Below are 21,085 nucleotides of genomic sequence, written 5' to 3'. Positions count from 1 at the left end.
TATTTGTCAATTACTAGCTAGATTTAACTCACCGATTCCTCTTGTTTCGATAGTCCTTTGTTTATTGGCATTCCCCCCCCCCCCCCCCCCCCCCCTCAAGAGTGTAAGGATCAGGGGTGGATCCCAAGCCATACTTGGTTGGGCTCAAGCCCCACCAAGAATTGTGGGCTGAAAAAACACAAAATATACATATGCTACTTTTTTGTTGTTGTTGTAAATATATTTTCTCTTGGTTAAGCCCACCCGACTACCCGAAGTCGAACTCTCAGACCTCACTCTCTCAGTGCGACACTATGACTGCGATTTGCAGCCATCTTGTCGAGACGTGAAGGACTTCGTCTTCTAGTCTTCTAATATTCTTCCTCCAAAAAGTCCTCAACTTCTACTCTTCTTCTTCTTAGGAAGTTAGGAGCCCGTGTGCAGCAATATAGTATTTCTCTTGGTGATTTAAAGTATAAAGAATATTTGTCTGATTCCTAAGCTACAAAATCTTTAATTGGCAGGAAGCTAGAGCATTATTAGGAAGATGTGAATATCGTAAAGGAGACATAGAAGTTTCTTTACATGTATCTGAAAGGAATAGATATTGCTGCATTGAGTCCAAAACATATTTTTGAATGCAGCTTACTTCTCTAGAAGCATATTTCTTAAAAGCATATTTTTTTTCTAATATGCTCGATTTGGGAGACTGATTTTATATATTGTCACTGCTGGTTACTTGTTATATATTAATTTGTGGACCAAGGAGCAACTGCAAGCAATGGTGTGAATCGGAGTATTAGAACTTGTATAGAGGGGTGTATACTTTTTCTTTCAATTAATAAAATTCTCTCGCACCGTTGAGATTCTCCACAATAATTTTTTTTTTCTTGTTAGGAAGTTCAACCCCTTCCCTCAAAAAAAAAAGTTTGAATCCTGGATCCGCCACTGGTAAGGATGCTTGGATTATCTATTAAATATTGATCCAGTGCTTGAAAGTTTGATAAAGTGGTGTAGGAGTCGGTTTCGATCGGGTACTTAATTACCATATTCATTTGTGTTGTTCCTTGCAAGAGATCGATAACTGAAATCAATTTTCATTTCTTCCAAACATGGATTTAGAAACATGTATACAAGTCAAGTTTTTCTCATGACCTGTCCAAATTTATGTGTGAGGAAGTGTAATAGGTAAGGCAGAATCTGAAATTATGGCTCAGAAAGAGAGAAATTCATCACAGCCATTATCAAATAATATCCATATGGTGCCGCAATTTGTAGACGGAGAATTTGCCGCCATGGACTACCACAGGAATGAAGGCTTTTTAAAAGGCTTAAAATCTATGTGCATAGCCTCCATCCTTGTGGTAGTCCACATAATTCTCAATCTACAAAATGTGGCACCATATGAGTGTTACTTGGTAGTGGTTCTGATGTATGCCCTCCTTTCGAGTGATGGTACCAATTTCAGTTTCTGCTTCACCTACTGCACTTCCTTACACATAACTCTAAAAGTTGAGTTGTATACATATATATACATCCCTGTTTTGGAAGAAATAAAAATTTACTTACAGTTGTCTCTTGCATTGAACAACCACGAGTGAAGATAACAGGTACCGAAGACCGACTCCCCACACCACTTGATCAAACTTCCATCTGTACTTTGACGTACTGGTTCGGTTGAGGATGACACATTTAGATACTGTTGGAGGGAACAGACTCACTACAATCACTGCATGTGGAGGGTTCTTTTGACACATTATTTTTGGGGAGCTGATGAGAGTGAGAAAGATTTGCAACTAGAAGAAGACTAGAGAGCAAGGACTATGATAGAACTTAGAGAAGAAGAAGAGGATTTATATAGGAATGAAGGAGGTCTCTTATCATTTTTCTTTTACACAAGACATACCCTTAAAAGGCTTAAAATCCATGTGCATGCATCAACCACAGCCTTCATGCCTACCAAAATAACTAAAACATAAATATTTCATTTTGTTTCAGATTAATATGAATATATAGGTGCTGAGAACAAATATAAGGAAAATTAGACATATGTTCTAGAGTTTCAACTTTAGGTATAAGACAAATAAGAGTAAAATTGATATGTTTAAGTTATTGACCTGAATGCAAAAAGTTATGCACCGCCTCTATGATATCTGGTCCAATAAAGTCTCAATAGTGCTGAAAGAAGAGAGAAGGCATTCCATCTGGGCCTGGCGACTTCGTAGGATACATCTGAAACAAAGCCACCTTAACTTATTCTTCAGAATACGGTTTAGTCACCATGGTATTCATATCCGATATAACAATAGGCTAAATGGCAGCTAAGGCCATCTATTGAAGGAGGGAAACTAGACTCTCTAGCCCTTTTATGAAAATATCTCTAAAGGTGACCATTGGGCTCTAGCAGGACCCACAAAAAAACCCAACATATTTAAAGGGGGGGCTAGCTGACACATGCATGGATGCATTGATTTGAAAAAAAAAAAAAAACAATGGCTCATGTTACACAATCGTTGCAATCCAATGGTAGACAACTATGCTATCAATTATGTCATAATCTGGCTATCAATTATGTCATAATCTAGCTATCAATTATGCTATTAATGATTTAATTTATGATTTTGTATCATTAATTATGTAATATTTAATTTATGGAATAAAATGTTAAAATAAAACTTTTATTCATCTTATCCGAAAATGTTATCTACAGTAACACATAGATACATCATCCAAACGTACACCTTAAAAAATTAATCAAATAAATTCATAAATTTGAAAAATATAATGTAAAACAATAAAATATTTTAAAGGGCTAAAATTTAGCCATGTCTTACTGAGTTACTGGAAATGGTTCACTAGTTCATCCATAAAGAATAATATTATTTGGGGATAAATTATAGCCCTGGTCCCAATATAACCCTCTACTACTGGAGATGGCCTAAAGCCTCATCCAAAGCCTCCAAATTTACATCATAAATTGCATACATTTGTTCAAAATACTCTGTAACAATCTGTTCCGCCCCCAAGTCATCCTCCTGCCAATTACCTTCTTTATCGTATAGTCCAAGCAAAGCAATCTTCCTTCTCCTATTAGTTGTTTTCCTGTGGAAAAAATCAGTGTTACAATCACCCTCATTTAACCGAGTAACTTTGGCTCTTTGTTTCCAATAGGACCAACACGTACACCAGACCTTGTTGCTTCTCTACCAGTGCTATACAGTTAGGAAGCCCAAGTGTCTCTTAATAAAGTCGGCGCCTAATAGCCGTCATCTCCTGTTTTCGACTCCCAAACACAATCACTTGCCACTTATCTAACCCCAGCCTAGTGTTCTAGATTTTCTTCATGACACAGTAAATCGGCTGACCCTTTACATCCCTATCCTAACTTTCTTTAACAACTCTGTTTGTCATAATTCTCATTCTGCAACCAAAATCTTTCAAAGCAAAAGTAAAGTCACAATGAACTTAGAACTGACTGCAATAGGAAAGGAATATGGTCAGAGGTTGGCAGAAGATGCTACATTTTTGAGTACCTAAACAAGTCCAACCACGTCTAAGTAGACACGGCTCTATCTAACTGGACTCTGGTAACCGAATCACTCGTGTATACGACACTCCATGGTAGCCCAAATCAATCAAATCTCCGTAACTCAGAGCGTCGTGAAACCCTTGCATTTGGGACTCCATCCTCGATCGATCGCCCTCCTAACTTCTCGAAGCCATGCAAGATTTCATTGAAATAACCTATGATGAGCCAAGGCAGCGCGTCCTCATCGCCTAGGGCTTTGAGCAGCGTCCATGACTGAATATTCTCCACCGCCGCTGGTTGGTTGTAGAATCCGGTCAAATGCCACCGCAACCCACCATCACAACCTCTGATCTCCACATCAATGAAGTGCTCACCTTTCGGTCACACGCCAACTTCATTGGATTAATAGCTCGAATAGTGACATAGAATCCACTAGAGAGACACATAAACTTCTCTAAGATGCGCCTTTGTTCGTAATCATTAGAGGTATTGCAAAGGAACTCATTTCAGTTCTCTACATGCGTTTTCGCATGGAATTCGTTGGCTATTCATAGGTGCGATTGGCCCTAGGAGCGTAGAGAGTTTTGTGACAGTAATTAAGGTGCCATTTGGCAAGTGGAACTTGGGCTATTCCATGTCCTTGAATTAATACTGATGGCCCAGCCATCGTAGTCACAAAAGTTATATGCTCAGAATCAAAATTGAGTCATAATGAAAAGAACTCGAAATTTTATTCATAAGCCAATGGAGTTACATCATTGTCTCTTTGACCAAAGAAAATCTAATCCAAAATGATAGCTGATGCAAAACAATGGTAGTCGTCTAACTTCTTTCGGTATTTCCAAAATAAATGTGACCAGGTAAGTAGAGAGATGTCGGTGGAGCAAGGCTCGCTTAAGTACCACTAATCTCAGAACCTTCCTACACATCACACTTACTTTGAGTGAGTCTACTTTGAAGAAAAACTAAACCATTGGCATTTACTACAAAAATATATGGCAATTGACTATTAGATCTCTTGGAAAAATAAAGACTTAAACAGAATTGGCGATCTATTGATCCCAGCCAGATTTGTAGTCTTCAACCCTTCACTCTAGATCATCTTCTTGATCTTCTTGTTCCATATAGTGAGCTTCTCTTGCTTCACAATATGCTTTGTAGGCGGTGACGATTTCTTCACGAGCTCTACAAATGTGTGCCCAATGATCAGACACTCCACATCGAGAACATACATCTCTTTGCTCAAACTTCATTGATTGAGGCGTTTCGAAAGCGTCATTTGGATGGCTCTTAGTGTTGGTGGCGCCACCAACATGGCCAGAGGCGTTGCCTTCCTCTCTCTTTCCACGTTTACCCCTTCGGTTCCGTGTTCGCCTATTTTGGCTGTTACCTTCCCAAGTAGAGCGATTATATGGACCAGAACGTCCAGAAGTATCCCTAAGATTAGGGTTTCGCTCTTGGTGCTTTCTCTTAGGGGCGCGACTATAATTGGATTCCAGAATATGCTCTATTTCCACAGATCCCGAATTATAGTTCTTCACAAGGATGTTGTCATGCTTTTCAGCGACATTCATAGCTCCAATGAGCTCATGAAACCTTGTGATCCGTCTTGCAACAACATCGGTTCGATAGTTCGTAGCAACCATCAATGCAGAGACGGGGAAGGTAGAGGGAGTCTTCTCAATCAACATCGCATATGTGATCTCTTTACCACAAAATTCCATTAAGGATTTAATGTGAAGTGCTTCCGAGTTGTAGTCAAGAACTGACTTAAAATCACAGAAGCGGAGGCTATGCCATCTCACTTCTAGGTCGGGAAGCAGGGAGTCACGGACGTTGCCAAATCTATCTTCGAGTGAGACCCACAGCCTTCTGGGGTCTTCTTCATTCATACACTCGTACTGGAACGAATCATCCATATGACGAGTCATTAGGATGATGGCTTTTGCCTTATTTGCCTCTAAGGCTGCTCTATTTGCTTCCAAAGCTTGAGCTTGCTCAACAGTTAGCACGTCCTGGCTAGGCTCGAGAATCGTATCCAAGATTCCATCGGCCTTAAGATGCTGGCGGATATCACGAACCCACTTGTGATATTCAGAGCCAGTTGTTCCCAATGGAGCAAAGTCCAATTTGTTCAGGTTACTCATCCTGAAAGAAAACAAGAATTAGGGTTAGTTTCGGAGGGAAAAATGCTACCACGAAAACAAATAAAATTTCTGAGCGTAGTCGCTTCCAAGAAATTTGATTCCATCAAGGTCGGAGGGAAAAAGCCCGCAAGGCCCGCTTTATATGGACGGGCTTGGATCCTTTGATTTTTAATAAAGCCCGGCCTGGCCCGGCCCGCAATTATTTAAAAATATAGCAAGGCCCGGCCCGGCCCGTTGACTACCCCTAGTTTTATCTCAACAAACTCTAAGTTTGGAGAACACTACAAGCTTCAAGCTTGGAGTGAGCACGAACCCCCACAGTTCAGTTTAATTTGGTCTTCCCTATAATAAAGAAAGGGGGGTAGAAGAAGGGATGTTGCAAGTCCCCGAAAAGAAGAGAAATTGAATGTAAAAACTCTTTAAAAAACGGGAACCTTTAGAAAAAAATACCTCGAAATATGTCGCGGAAATTGGCCGGAAAAGTGGTTGACCTGCGTTGACTATATGCTGACGTGGCAGTGGAGTCCTGTTGCTGACGTGGCGATGGGGTCCGGCTGATGACGTGGCAGTGGGTCCTGATGCTGACATGGCGACTGCTGACTTGGCAAGCTGATGTCAGTGGGTTGGGCTTTGACCTTTGGGCTGGGCTTTGACTTCTTCCTTTTTGGGCTGGGCTGCTTCTTTCTTCTTCTTTTCTTTTCTGCTGGATGATTAGGCGGCCGGTTTAGCAAGTTTTAGGTCGGTTTTTGGACTTTTTTTTCCGGTTCCTGAAACTTTAGATCAAGAGGCTTCTGCTACCAAATTTTGGTGGAAATTGGAGGTTCGGAAGATGGTGAACCGGTGGAATATATGCTGCGAGTTGTATGGAGCTTCCGGTGGCCGGTTCGGTAGGTTTTCGGCCGGTTCTTGGGGTGGGGTCGCCGGTTCTGGACTCCTGGGATCGAGTTCTTAAAGGTGTGAGGTGGAGGCAGAAAATGCTTCAAGGTTTTGTATTCGGATTCAAGGTTTTTAGTTTCTTGAATCAGGGTTTGGCTATTTGTTTCAGGGTTAGGGCTTCGTGCTGATAACGTGTTTAAGGAAAACTGAATTGGGAGAGAATTAAGTCGTACTTTCATTGATAATAGGGGCCTCTTTATATAGAGGATTACAAGTACAGAGATAGAGTTGTACATAGAAACATAATCGTACATTGATTGGATATCTCCGAAGATTCTCCGAGAATATCTCTAATATAAACCATATTTTAACTAGAGCAAGTAACCTCGAGTTTGGGCCAGACACATTGTTACGTCCCGTACCCTATTTTTACCTGTTTACTGGTCATTCGGACGGTAAACGACGTTTACTTTCACTTTTAATCTCGTTTCGATACTTTTAGGGGGCCTTACAAGTTGACTTTCGGTTTCGTTCGTTAAATGAGAAAATTTTCTTAACAAAAGTTGTAGAGGACGTTAAACCAAGTTTGGGGACATGCGGCACGCAAGAATCGGAATTCGTATGAATTAGTTACAGTCTGTGGAATTTTATTTCTACATTGAAGTTATCTGAAATTTGCAAAGGGCAAAACTGACTTTTCGCTAAGTCAAGTATATAAAGAAAAGAACCCTAGGTTTTCCTTCATTTTTTCCCTTTTTCCCCTTCTCTTCCTCCTCGGCCGCACGGCCTCTCTTCTCTTCTCTCTCTCTCTTCCTTCCTCATCTCTCTGCTCTCGCCGAAATCGCCACTTCCCGACCACTACCACACTACACCGCCACCACCATTTGAACCATAACACAAACCCGACCAAGACCCAGTCGTTTCGCCGTCGATCAAGACGTTCCGGTCACGGCACTCGACCTCCAAACCTGCGACGCCACTGTTCCACGACCTTCACCGGTTTCCAGTCGTCTCCTTTACCACACCACCATCACTGCTGCACTCAGTGAGCAATGGAGAAGAAAACCCAGAGGTTCCGTCACCCACCGATGCCGGACGAGGCCGTACAAGTCGTCGCCGGAATCTGGGATTCTGCAAGTATCGATTCGTCGTTTCCAGCCACTCAAGCTGCACAACCACCATAGTTGGAATCAGAGCCTCCTCATTCTTCAAAACCCTTTGGTCCCGACCTTTGCTTTGGCCAGAACCGCTGCACGCGCTGCCGCTGCCGTGTGGACCACCATGGCTCCGCCACCGGATTTCCAGGCCACCTTTATTAGTTTTTGATTATGCGTTCTGAAGTTTTTGGAGAAAGGAATGGGCATTGGTTCAGTTTGATGTATAATGAAGGAAGGTAAGAATCAGGAACTTTATTTTGAGATATAAATTTGGTTGAAGATTGTTATTAAATTGTGTTGTTATTGCTAGGAGTTCGAATGGTTGTTGGTGGTGGAGGACTACACTTATTTAGAATTGGCCCTCTGTTTGGAGATGAAGAATTGGTAAGGAATTGGGTTTGGTGACCTTATAATTGCTATAATTGGTTTGGTCAAATTATTGAATTGATGGAGTTATTGGTTTGCAATTAGAATGGTTTCAAATATATTTTCGATGGTGTTATGCTTGTGCAAAGTTAGGAAGTGACGAATTGATTACCATTGTGGAAATGTCTTACTAGAAGTGGTAAGTAGTTTGGCCAAATAATTAAGGCATTGGTGAATATTGAATGGATCGGTTTTGACGAGTTTGGCAAGTAACTGAATGTTGAAAATTGATGTTAAGAGGAAATGTTGTGAGAATGACACATTTTATTTGAGCAAGTTAACTCGATTGTTCGATGAAGATTAATGAAATGAGTTGCCAATTGGAATATTCTAATACTACCATATCCGGGAATTTCCGTAAGGACAGAATCATTTGGAAAGGGTGATCATGAATTTTACATTTAAGGTTTAAAGGCTAAGTAAAAAGGTCGAATGGTTGACCTGAATTATAACTTGAAAATAGTGTAATTACCATATTCTAAATGAGTTTACTTTGTTAAGTGGATTATTCGGAAATGGTTACCCGTAATTATCAATTTGGAGTAAATTGGTGAATTTAACACGTTTTGGTTACTTAAGGAATTTGTATGGAATTTGTATCTAGAACGATTTGAGGGACTTGGTAATGAAAGTGGTATATTTTATTAGTTAAGCTTAAGAAGGATTACTTTCTCGAGCATATGGTTATTTTCGGAAACGATTTTGGTTATTTGATTATTTGAAGATTTTATGGTGTGCGGGGTCACGTCATTGGATTATGCTTATCTTCTCTTATTTATTTATCTCCGAGGTGATTTCCGGAATTATACTATTTATATTATGTTTCTATTCGTCGATTTGAGATTTCTGAAAGATTTTCGAAATGGGATTTCGATGGAATTAATTCTTATTTATTTATTCGATCTTTGGTTTTGGCATTGGGAATGCCTTAGTAATGATTTCGGTTTGAGAATTATGATTTTGTTTGATCTCACCGTTCTACTATTGATTTGAGGTACTCCTGACATGTGGGACACGTCGTTGGAAATTCATTTGCGAGAGTTGGGGAAGCTTTATGATTTTACTATGGTTTTCAGATTTTCTTTTGCCATACTTCAGGTGACTTATCATTGCTAGCTTTGATCTTCCGCCTTTGTGGCGAGGTGATGAGATCACCGTAGCCCTCCGCCTCTGTGGCGCAGGTTACTGTCTCTGTGACAGTAATTCTGTAGCCCGGTATCCTATCGCTACACTTAGTGGCGTAAGGGTATATTACAGGAGTAATGGGAGTATTTTAGCCTGGGAGGCTCACTCGTATGGCTATCGTCTTTCCCTACTCACTTTACTATTTTTGACTAGCGAGGCTGGTCTTATTTTCTTGAGTACCGGAGTTTCAATCTTTTCATTTAGTTTGTGACTAGCGGGGCTAGTCGGTTTTTCTTGTACAGAACTTCTCTTATTTTGTTTTCCTTAAACATTGCATGCATCGGGAGTTTTTAGAGAAATAAATGTGGGAAAGTATGAAATCCTTTTTCTTTTAAATTGTTTATTTTTGTCCACTCACACTAACGTGTTTTTCAATTACTTTCCCCTGGGCCATTCGGTTTCAAATGCCCAGTGTGCAGGTTAGATTAGTCGTGGTCGGGCATACATGGAGTCGAGGCATAGTCCACAACGTAGCTTCCGTGTATTCATTTTATTTCTATTTTCCTTATTTATCTGTTATATTAGAGTTGCTCTGATAACCTGTGGGATTCATGTTATCAAGTTATCAAGTTGATACTTATACTTTTTGAAATGGAAGTTGATGTTACTTGGGGAGCAGGGTGGCTCTAGGAGATTAAGGGTGAATTGTTTAGAAGTATATATGTTTTTCTGCAGCTTTTGGGTAGTCCACTTTTAGGGGAAGTTTTGCCAAATTTTTGGTAGAATTTCTTCTAAGGTGGGCCCCGCAGGGCCACTTCGGATTTCAGGGTGAAATCCGGGGCGGGTCCTGTCACACATATTCTGGATTTACTTGAACATGTTGATTTTTATGTATAGGCGTATAGCAGTATCAAATGAATATATAAGACATTTCATATATAAGACACTAGCATTTCTCCACAGATGCTCCTCATGTGCAAGTTATTTTTTTTTTCAGAAAATAAAAAAGAAAAGAGTTGGTTATTGCAAAAAAAAAAAAATTGGGAGAGAGAAAAGTAGATTGTGGGTACTTTTTTTAATTTTTTTTTAATAAAAATGCATTTTGTAAATGTCTTAATTATCCATGTGATTTAATTAATTCTCAAAGTTTATTAATCTTTTAGGGTTAATTCTGTCAAAATTTTAGATTTTGACTAACAAAACTTTTTCTCTTAATAATAGTATAGATATAGATTACAAATTTACAATAAAACAAATCATGTCATAGCGCTAGAGCCTCTATTGCAATAGGCTTTAGAGGAGCAGCCCAAGGTATTGCGCGCAGCAGCCCCAATTAAGTCTCCATTGGCAGTTTGGATTGCCAATCCAAAGCTCACTTTGCCATTAGCCTGATCAGAAGCCCCATCAAATACTAACCTGGTAATAGGGGTCATCATGGGCCGGGCTAGGGCCGGCCCTACCCTAAATTTTTGGGCTTAGGGTCAGGCTGGGCCGGGCCTAGTCAAAGTCAACAAAATTTAGGGCCGGGTAGGGTCGGGCCGGGGCTTAAATATATTAACCCTTACCCGCCCGAAAAGCCCGATCGCTAGGGCCGGGTCGGGCCGGCCTTCCAAATAGGGCCAAATAAGGCCGAAAAGGGCCTTAGTTTGTTTAACAAAAAAAAAAATACATTATTTTTCTTCTTCTCAAAATATGGCTCAATGGTATATATAGGTAATAAAAAACTCATTGTTTTTTATTGAGCATATTTAATACACACACACACACACATATATAGGAATTAACTTATAACATTTATTAATATTAGTTAAGGTGGTTATATTCAAATAACAATCTATATGAATCTCCCAATATTAATTGTTGTGTAACAAAGAAAATAGAAATTAAAGAAAACAAAACTTATGAAATCAATTACAAAGAAAGAGATAAATTGCATATTATAGAAAAAAGAGAAATATAATTAAAAAATAAATAAATAAAGAATTATTAGGGCTTATTCGGGCGGGCCTAAAGGGCCGGGCCGGGCTTGGTCCTAACGGGCTCAAACGGGCCGGGCCGGAGGGCCAGGCCGGGCTTCATTTTCATGGCCCATACCCTACCCTATTTTACAAAGGGTCGGGCCGGCCCGCCCTAATGCAAGGGCCGAGTCGGGCTTCAACCCTACGGGCCAGGCGGGCTTAGGGTGGGTTTAGGGCCGAAGGGCCAAATGATGACCCCTACTTGGTAATGTCGCTAGTACTGTTAGAGCCCACAAGAGGAGCAGACTCCACAGTCGTACGTGTTGTCCAGTGCTATTGGAAAATACTTGGTGGCAGCAGCCTTTTTTGTTTTTTTTTTGGTCTGAAGCAGCAGCCTTTTCAAAATCCAATTACCACTCCAAACATTTGGTGACTATGATCGATAGCAGGATCTAAAGCTTTCTTTCCACGTGACACATTGTTTTTATCCTTCTAGATCAGTAGATCCGCCAAGCAAGCATCCAAAACAATTCAACCTCCTTCTGATGACCGTCAGCAGCAACATGAAGCAACAAATCCAAACGAGCAGAAAGAAACAAATCCAGAAAACTCGACTCCTTCCATTTCTTATACACCGACCATAAACATGAATTCTTCCGAACCAAACCAGCAGAAAGAAAAAAATGCGTTATATCTTTGCAAACTTAACCCAATTAGGTTTGAAATTCCTGCAATGCTATATAGGAAAATCATTGTTCTTTTATTAACACATTTCATATCATATATGCTGCTTTTGGGGAACAATAATCATGTTATTCGTTAATCATCTTTAGAAAAGCAATCTTTGTATTTTTAATATTTAAGTGAATTGGTGTTTGGAGAAATTATTATTGTTCACACGTGAACATTCATCCTGTAGATATCTCAATCAGATCGATCAACCTCACAGCTCATCATTTCACAAATTTGGTCCCTACGTGCATACATTTAAGAGCACAATATAGAAGATTTCTCTGTTAATATTACGACGCGTTAAAAATAATCCTTAGAAGACTTGCTTACCCATCTACATTTTGCTGAGATCAGAATTTTGCAGTTTCGATGTTTGTTTCACATTGATTTGGGAATTAGTTTAGTATGTCTGTATGATAATTTGAAGAGAGTTTAAAGAACAGATCAAATTGTACTTTGGGCATTTTTCTATAAATTTGAATTTGGAAAAAAAAAAAAATTGGGCAAAAGAAGAGTTATTTTCCAAATAATTTTTTTTTATATTCTATTTTCCAAATTAGTCTAACAAAAGAAGATGTATACATGATCACATGATGAAAATGAGATGAAAGAATTTGAGGGGAAGATATAGACAAAATAATCAGTCAATAACAAAGAAGTAATAATCAGTTACTGAATTTCGAGGAAGAGATTAAGCAAAATTTGATTTAGACTCACGCCAACCTAGAACTTTGACTAAATAATTAATCGAAGTGCCGGCATTGAGAATTGATTAAGCACTCGAAGCATTTGTGATTGAAATCCACGTATCTGATTAACTGATTAGAAATAAGCTAATATAAAACGAAGAGGAATGCCTTTCAGGCTCCTCAAGATTTGATTTAGACTCACGCCTACCTAGAACTTTGACTAAATAATTAATCGAAGCTAGTACTAAAATATTCAATATATCGATCACCATATAATAAAGAATGAATTAGAATATAGGGATTAGATCTATGATTTTCATGTACAGAAAGGGCTTTCCCCATCTTTTTGAATATCAAAAGATAACGACTTTCTTTAATTTTTTTTTTTTTTTAATCAAGCTCACAGGGCGAAATAAAATATTCATCATAAATTAGAATAGGTCGTTACATACCCTTCTGCTGTCATTTAAGGACATAAACAGACAAGAAGGTAGTGGTAGTACCTGCAGTGGTACATAGAAATAGACCCACTTATTAGAGTTAGTGGAGATTCTCCTTTTGTACTACGCTGGAGGCGCTAGAGATCTAGGTTCCTAATACAAGAAAATTATTGAATTGAGCTCAAACTAAAAACATAGGGTTAGGCCAAAGGCCTAAACCTTAGCGCAAATAGCAATGGACTAGGGCAGAACGCCAGCCCAATAGTTAGTGGCCCAATAGGGTAGTCCATCAAAGGAAATTGCTCCAGGCCCGTCATGCTGGTTCGGGCCAGTCCCCCTTCTCTCACATCCCCGTCGTACATCATCGTTCGGCCAAGTTCCGTCCGACCCACATCGCTCGACCTGCGTCTTCCCGATCCGCCCCGCCATCGCCACGACCTGCATCAGCACAAAACAACAATCCTGGCAATCTAAGTCGTCTCGAGTCCACGCCGCCGTCATGACTTGCATCAGCACAGAACAACCATCCTTGAGCCAGGCGTCGCAACCGCACTCCGCCATCGATCCATGGCACTGTCGATCCAACAAAACCCAGCAGCGGGGATCGACAAATCGGACTATAAAGTACGATCCACCCTTCGCCACCATCCCAACCGAACGCTCTGACAAAACCCGAGCAAAACCCTTCGACAATCCCATGGACAGTAGGTCTCCCGTCCGGCAGCAAATCCTATGACGGCGGTGAGGCCGGAGACCAGCCCTGACTTCCGGGAGCCGCCGGACTAGAACAAAATTGCAACCAGAGGCGGCCTTTTAGGGTTTCTCGAGGTGAGAGATCGAGAAACCTTCGAGGGATATTGTTCATTTAGACAACAACTTACACTAGTCAATATTCAAAAACTTTCTTTAATTACTTGGTTTTCATATACACACACACACTAATGACAATATTTGGTGAATATTTGAAGCCAATTATGTGATTAATATTGAAGGACCTGATCATCAGTCTCTGGTGTATTTGCACAGAGAACAACATGGTTATTCTCTATTTCATGAACCATGATGTATTTGATCAGTAGTAGGTGAGAATTTATCTCCGTCTAGCTAAGATGCTAGGTTCTTCTGATGTGCTACTTTATTTTTGTCCGTCTAGTGTTGTTCTCAATGAATTTTCTCCAGATAAAGCTTTAATATACTTGGAACCCGATTTATAGGTTATGTATCTATGAAATTACGTTTCTATAAAAACCAAAGATAAATAAAATGTAATTAGTTACACTTGCAAATCATGATATATTATATAGTAGTACTTCAAGAAAACTGCCTATAGTTGAACTTCTTCTTTTTTTTGGTTCTCTTCTCTTGTGCTTTTACCAGAAGCTAAAACACTTTAGCTTAGTTGGTAGCAACGAGTGCATCATCATATTCTCATACGAACGTACGGTGTGAATGGATGGACCGATATGGAGTAATGAGTCAAGTGTGTGAACACTCTTAACACGCGAAGAGAAAAAGGTTTCCACACCATTAGGGACAACGTTGGTCCATATCCATTGTTGTAGGGACAATGTGCTTCCCACTGAAATATTTGTCAATTAATGGACTGGAATGGAATGGAATGGAATTGAATTGAACTAGAAAGACGACAACCTTTTGGAAGCTTTAAAGCTTCTCTAGGTATCTGATTAAACCGCCATTTTAGTTTAATTAATCTTTCATTGGAAATTATTCTATACACCGACGGTGCAAGTGATCCAATCCTTATAAAATAATCTCAACCCTTGATATTTATTATCAACTTTATTTTTAATAAACAAAATTGTATTTAATGCAATCTAACTATTTATTTATGTTGGTGCAAGTGCACGTCGGTACTCTGAATTCTCTCCCATCTTTCATAAACTCAAATGTTTTGTACTATGAATGAATAGTGCTCAGAAAGTCACCACTAAGAACACCCCATTGATTATTTACAATATAGCTACTCCTTTACAAACCCAAATTAAAGCTGCTTCATCATCCCCTGTCCTAAAACACGCTTTCCCAATTAGAACAAATTAAACGAAACCAGCACCAGAATCTACTAAACTACAATAAATGATACTGTTGAAAACAAAGGACTTGATCGGTTAACTTTTTACTGTTAAACAAGAAGTTACCCTGTCTCCTTACTCAGATATTCAATGATTTCAAGTTACTCTGTCTCCTTTACTCAGATATTCAATGATTTCAGTCAGATCTTCAATCTGAATTTAAGGCAAAAGCACTTCTAACTTAGTTAAACCATTATTGGAAAATTTGGCAAAAATTCAGTTAGAAGTGTTTTTGAGTCGCTCGTTCTCTTTTCTGTGGTTTTTTTTAAAATTATTTGGCATGGCTTCCTATAATAAGCACTTAAAGTGATTCTTTTTTTTTTTCTTCTAAAAAAAAGTGATTTTTTTTTTCTAATAACTATATAAAATACTGGATCTACTTGTAACAAAACCACTTTCAATAAAAACCGTCCATAACATAAATACTTTTAGAGAAGCACTACCAAATCTAAACCTGTTTAATAAGCACTGGTCTTAATTTCAATTATGATTACCTCTTTTCTCTTTTCCCTTTTTTTTTTTCAGTGATCGAAAAGGGTTTAGCCTTTTTCTCAAAAAAAAAAAAAAAAAAAAAAAAACCGACTACCATTAAAGCTAAGCTTATCCCTTTCAAAAACAAAAAAAAAAGCTAAGCTTATATATTTCACGTGGCCTCTTTTTGACGAGTTGTTTTCATAGGAAATGACTACAATGATTAAGTAAAAAATGATTAATAATTAAAAAGGTGCGATGAAAAAAAAACGACTACCATTAAAGCTAAGCTTATATATTTTACGTGGCCTCTTTTTGACGAGTTGTTTTCATAGGAAATGACTCCAATGATTAAGTAAAAAATGATTAATAATTAAAAAGGTGCGATGACGAATTGATGACCAAGCGTAGTCCAACCAAAATATGGAAATTATTCTATGCACTGACGGTGCAAATGACCCAGCACTTATAAGATGATCTCAACCCTTAATATTTATAATTAATAATTTTATTAATAACCTAAGAGTGTATTTAATATAATCTAACCATCTATTTATGTCGGTGCACTGAATCCTCCTCCACCAAAATAAATATAAATTGAGATTCTAAATTCACTTCGATACCTAATTAACCATTAATTCTTTTGTAATTTTGTTTTTGTTTGAGCACCAAAAAATGAAAAAGTTGGAAACATTATTAAACCGTGTTAACGTCCCAAATGTGTCACGCAAGTGACGTAACTAAACAAAACAAAAAGAAAAAACAGGGTATTATTTTCCGACTTGGGTTTCTTTCAACTTCATTGTCATCACTAGTAGCTAATAATCTCAACTTAGATTCAGTATAGCAATTTGATTGATTAATTAGTTTTCTGATGCAAGCTGCCATTAAATTATTATAATAAAACGTGTGTTATCTCTTCTCCTCTATCAATCTATTAGAGAAGATTAAACAAATTAGAGATTCTCTAATTACGTAGAATCTCCACTGTTGCCAGTTTGCCGCCAGCAAAGTTGACCCCAAATCATCGTACATATTCCACTCGATTGAAAAAACATCGATCATCATAGAAAAGAATTCTCAAGTTTTGTTCATTATTGTAAAATATTATTTGGACCTAATATTATCTACATTAAGTAAATAATAAATTGATTAAACTTGTTACAATAAATATGAAATACATGAATTATCTATCTAGTTACCAAATGAGTTTACGTATGTCACTCTTTGGTTAGGAATTCATTTTGATAAGGATAAACATCTATTGTTAATGATATGATAACTATAGCATCTCTCCAGATAACTCATTGGCTTGAATAAGATCCTATCTAGCTTGTATATATAGGTGCTTGAAGTCCCTATTCACTGTGTGACCAAAACATGCAGTCATGCCCCATAGAGAGGAGTTAAACACATAGTTGAGTAGAAGACTTTTGGCGTATGGCTGCTTGAGGCTTTGGAACTCGGATCGATTATGTTGAATAGTTGTGTTGCTGCTACTGCTTTTGAAGAGATTGTTGTTGTCAATGAAGCAGGTAGTTCATATTGTATTGATAATTTAGTTGTGTTTATGTTCTTTGTGAAATGATCCTTGCATTGCTCATTAAGTTAACAATTATTTAAACTAATCAGAGAATATTTTCGATGATGATTTCAACAAATCAGGGAATCTTAGTTTAGACTTATCTGTAGGTGCAGGTTGATGTTTTTTGGTCGGGGAAAGAGATGGGGTCAGACCGTCAGAGATAGACTAGAAGGAAACCTATCAATTAATTTAAATGGGTCTAGGTTTGGCAGCTTTGGCTCTATATGCACGGTGCATGAAAATGGTCAAATGGCCAATTAATACCGCAATGAAACAGCGACAAAGGGCGTCAAAAGCTTTTGGGGTCAAAAACAAAAAAAATGATTTTGTGGTCAAAGAAGCATACTCTGATTAGATTAAAGAGGAGGGTCAACGATCACGTTTTGAATGGGGTATTTGTTGGTTAGCTCATCGTTTAATATGAAGAATCTAATCAAGTAATTAGTACAAATGATGACAAGCACTATAGTTTAAGCCTATGATTATTACATCATTTGCAATAATTTCAAGATATTTTAACTTGTATATGTATGAAATATTCAACGGTATCTTAATTCTAAAAATTAATTACCGAAAGAATCATAAATTTTCACTGAAAATAGCCTTTTAGATTCATAAATTTGCACTAAATATATATATACTAGCCTAAATACGTATGAGTTTGATTGACAATATGGATGGTGTGAACAGAACGATATTTCCGCATAAAATATTCTTTTAGATTTTGCCTATCCAACACCCAAACTCCTCCCAGTTGTAGGGACTAGGGACAATGCATATTCGTCATTAAAGGAATACTTTTTAAATAGGTTTCAACCCACCAAAGAAATACGGCGGGAAAACCATTGACTGAAAATGGATAAGATAGCAACCCTAGTTACCAAAAAAAGGAAAAGAAAAGGAAAATAGTAACCCTAGCTTTAGAAGCTTTTAAGCCTTAATTTAATTGATTAAATCTTACTAGGGTTTTGCTGAGACGTAAGTGTTGAATGAATGCTCAGAAAGCGACCCCAGAATATATATTACTGGGTTTGGATAAATTAATTCATCAACTCTTTGATCACATATTTAACAATAATGAAATAATGAGTACAAGTTAGTCTCCAGTTTATGCCAAATCTTGACTTGAAACCTCACTCATATCTAGCTTCATCGATCTTATCCGGAAACGCGCTAAAACATCCGTGGAGAGTTCAGAATTCGAATCAACCAAAAACACACAATCGAGCTCGATCAGACCTAGTTAAAACTTAAAAGTATATCTCACCATTACAATCAACTGCGTATGCCCACCAAGTACCAACTACCAACTGGTCAATTACACTATTTGGCTGTTAGATTTTGAGAGAGCTCGAGTGTGAATCAAAGAGACAGACGGATTGAGGAGGAGACAGAGAGAGGTATTTGATTTAAGAATTTAGAAGGGTTACCAAAGTAGGATTAATGTTAATTAAATCTAGTCGAAGTTAAATATCTACTTTATACCTAAAAATAAGTCACCAAATTCTCTCTGCTGGATAAAGAGTTACCAAAGTTGCTGTTTTCACGAAAGTTCTTATGCGTAAGCAGAGAGCGGTTAAAAATATTGTGAAAATGAAAGAAATAATTGGTAGAACTGTTGAAAATGAGTTACTCTGTCTCCTTTACCCAAATCCAGATATTCAATTGTAATATATATCAAACCCATCAAAACAAGAGACAATGATTCAACTAAACTGGAACAAAATTAACATCACACCATTATATTATACAACCCTAATTGTCTTTCGTGAACTCCATCTCCAACCTCAACCTCTCATTCCTCAGCTAATTCCTCGCAAAAACCTCAGCTCATCAAAGTGGGGGCCGGATCAGAAACGCTCAGATATTGAGCATCTCAGCAATACCCACTTGGGATTTCCGCCGGGGTTGGGGGTTTGAGCTCAGGAACCCTCCATCTTCTCTTGCCGGCTTACAGGCAAACCCAACCAATATCGAAGCCAACGACTTGAACAAACCCTTGAATATCTTGATCTTCACCTGCCCTCTCCTGGGAACGTAGAGGCTTTGATTGGGGTTAGATTTGGATACGGTGTTTCGGTTTTCCATCTGGCTTCTTCGAATTGGATATGGAGAATTTGAAGATAAAAGAGTGGGATTTTGGAACAGAGGAAAACAGAGAGACTGGAAACAGGGCAAATAGCTAGCTGTGGAAGTACTTTCTTCTTCTTTGCACTTTTTTTTTTTTCACTAGAAAGAGAAAGATAACATAATTTTGCGAGTGAATGAGAGAAATGCAGTGAAGAAAAAGCTTGAGAGTGGTGGAGAGTGAGGCGGAGCTGCCCTTTTATAAATTTAATTTAGTGCAGCGTTGCTTCATCTCCAAGTTTACAAAACACGGCTCATTTTTTCTAATTATTAAAAAATAACCGGTACCATTTGGTGTAGTGTCATAAATCTCTTCTTTGTAAGTGGGCGGTTGTGAGTTCGACCCACAAAACACTAGTTGTTGATATGATAAACAAAAAAAAATTAAAAAAAAAAAGAATTTTTTAAAAATGCCTTAATTTTAAAACTTTTTTTTTTTTTGAAAGAATGACGTCAAACTTTTAATTGAACAAGAATCAATTCGTACACTGAGCAGTTAAGAAGCTACTTAAGCCTAGGGGAATAGAACCACTCCACCTAGCAGATACATCAGAAAATAGAGCCAACCTAGCAAGCTTGTGTGCTGCCGAGTTGGACTCTCTAAATACATGGGAAAAGAAAGCAGAAGGAGTAGAAGACAAAAGGAACCTGATATCTTGAATTTAACCTTATGTTTAGATGGATTGAAATCTAACCCAAATCACTGGAAAAAGAAAAAGAATCTAACCCAAATGATGCGTGAAAAGACTAAACTATCCTCCAAACCAGTAAAATCTCTAAATTCTCGCTACACTTTTGCTCACAGTGCTTTTCTTCAATTTTTTGCGTTTTGTTTGGTTTCTTTCTTCAATTGAAAGCACTGTGCAATTAGCACACAGTTACCATCTCCAGAATAGGCAAGCAGTATCTTCTGCTTGAACAAATTCAATCTCTATTGCAAAGCTCCTCATCACAAAACCACATATTCTCTTCACCAAACTGTCATTAAACAAAGAACAATTAAAGAAGGATCAAATGGGACAACTGTTCGATTATGAACTATATATGGGATAGAGATCGAGTGACGATCTAGAAGTACTGTATGGTGCACCTGCTATGGACTCTGGGCTAGGATAGATAAGAGTTTGTTTTATTTGGAATGTTGTTCATACTTAAGATTTTAAAAAGACGATAGCTAGTCAAGTTTGAAGAAATGAAGATGCAAACAGAATTCATTGCAAGGGGAAAATGCTAAATGAAAAGTTCTAATGAATTTATTCATCTTATCCTTGACATTAAATTGACAAGAATATACTCACTGCAAAATCAATCTTTAACAAAGTTTTATTTTAATTGGGAATAAAAGATTGAGAATAACGCAAATTCATGATTGAAAGCGGTCTAGAAAATTGATTTCAATATTATAGATAGACTTATCAATGTAGATAAGCTTTATCTAAAGCTACACAAACCAGATAAATCTGTTGGAGAGGAAATATCCCACATTGGAAAAGTGACAAAATATAATATAACTTATAAGTGGGTGGCTCTTACCTAATTGTATCGAGCCCTTTTGTGATTAAAACCCAACACCTATCGGGTGGTTAAGATGGGACAATATCGGTACAATGGTGGGCCACGGGCCACGCTTGTCGCTGTTTAACATGGTATCAGAGCGGGTCGCTCTTCAATACGTCGCCATCATGGACCCGGATATGGGTTCATTCATTAATTAATTCACCAATCTCCTCTCCAATCATGGACCTAGTTTG

General features: G+C 38.1%; 1 long non-coding RNA gene across 1 annotated transcript; it reads left to right on the top strand.

Annotated features, from left to right (window-relative positions):
• The first annotated feature begins 7,299 nt into the window (after nt 1–7,299).
• On the top strand, nt 7,300–8,132 carry LOC121049549. Its single transcript, XR_005800709.1, has 2 exons — nt 7,300–7,924; nt 7,999–8,132. It is a non-coding gene; the product is annotated as an uncharacterized LOC121049549 (long non-coding RNA).
• Nucleotides 8,133–21,085: the final 12,953 nt, after the last annotated feature.

This window comes from Rosa chinensis, chromosome 5, assembly GCF_002994745.2.
Source record: "Rosa chinensis cultivar Old Blush chromosome 5, RchiOBHm-V2, whole genome shotgun sequence".
In the NCBI taxonomy this organism is placed as follows: Eukaryota; Viridiplantae; Streptophyta; class Magnoliopsida; order Rosales; family Rosaceae; genus Rosa; species Rosa chinensis.
The sequence above is the reverse complement of the archived record's forward strand: the minus strand, read 5'-3'. Positions and strand labels throughout refer to the sequence as shown.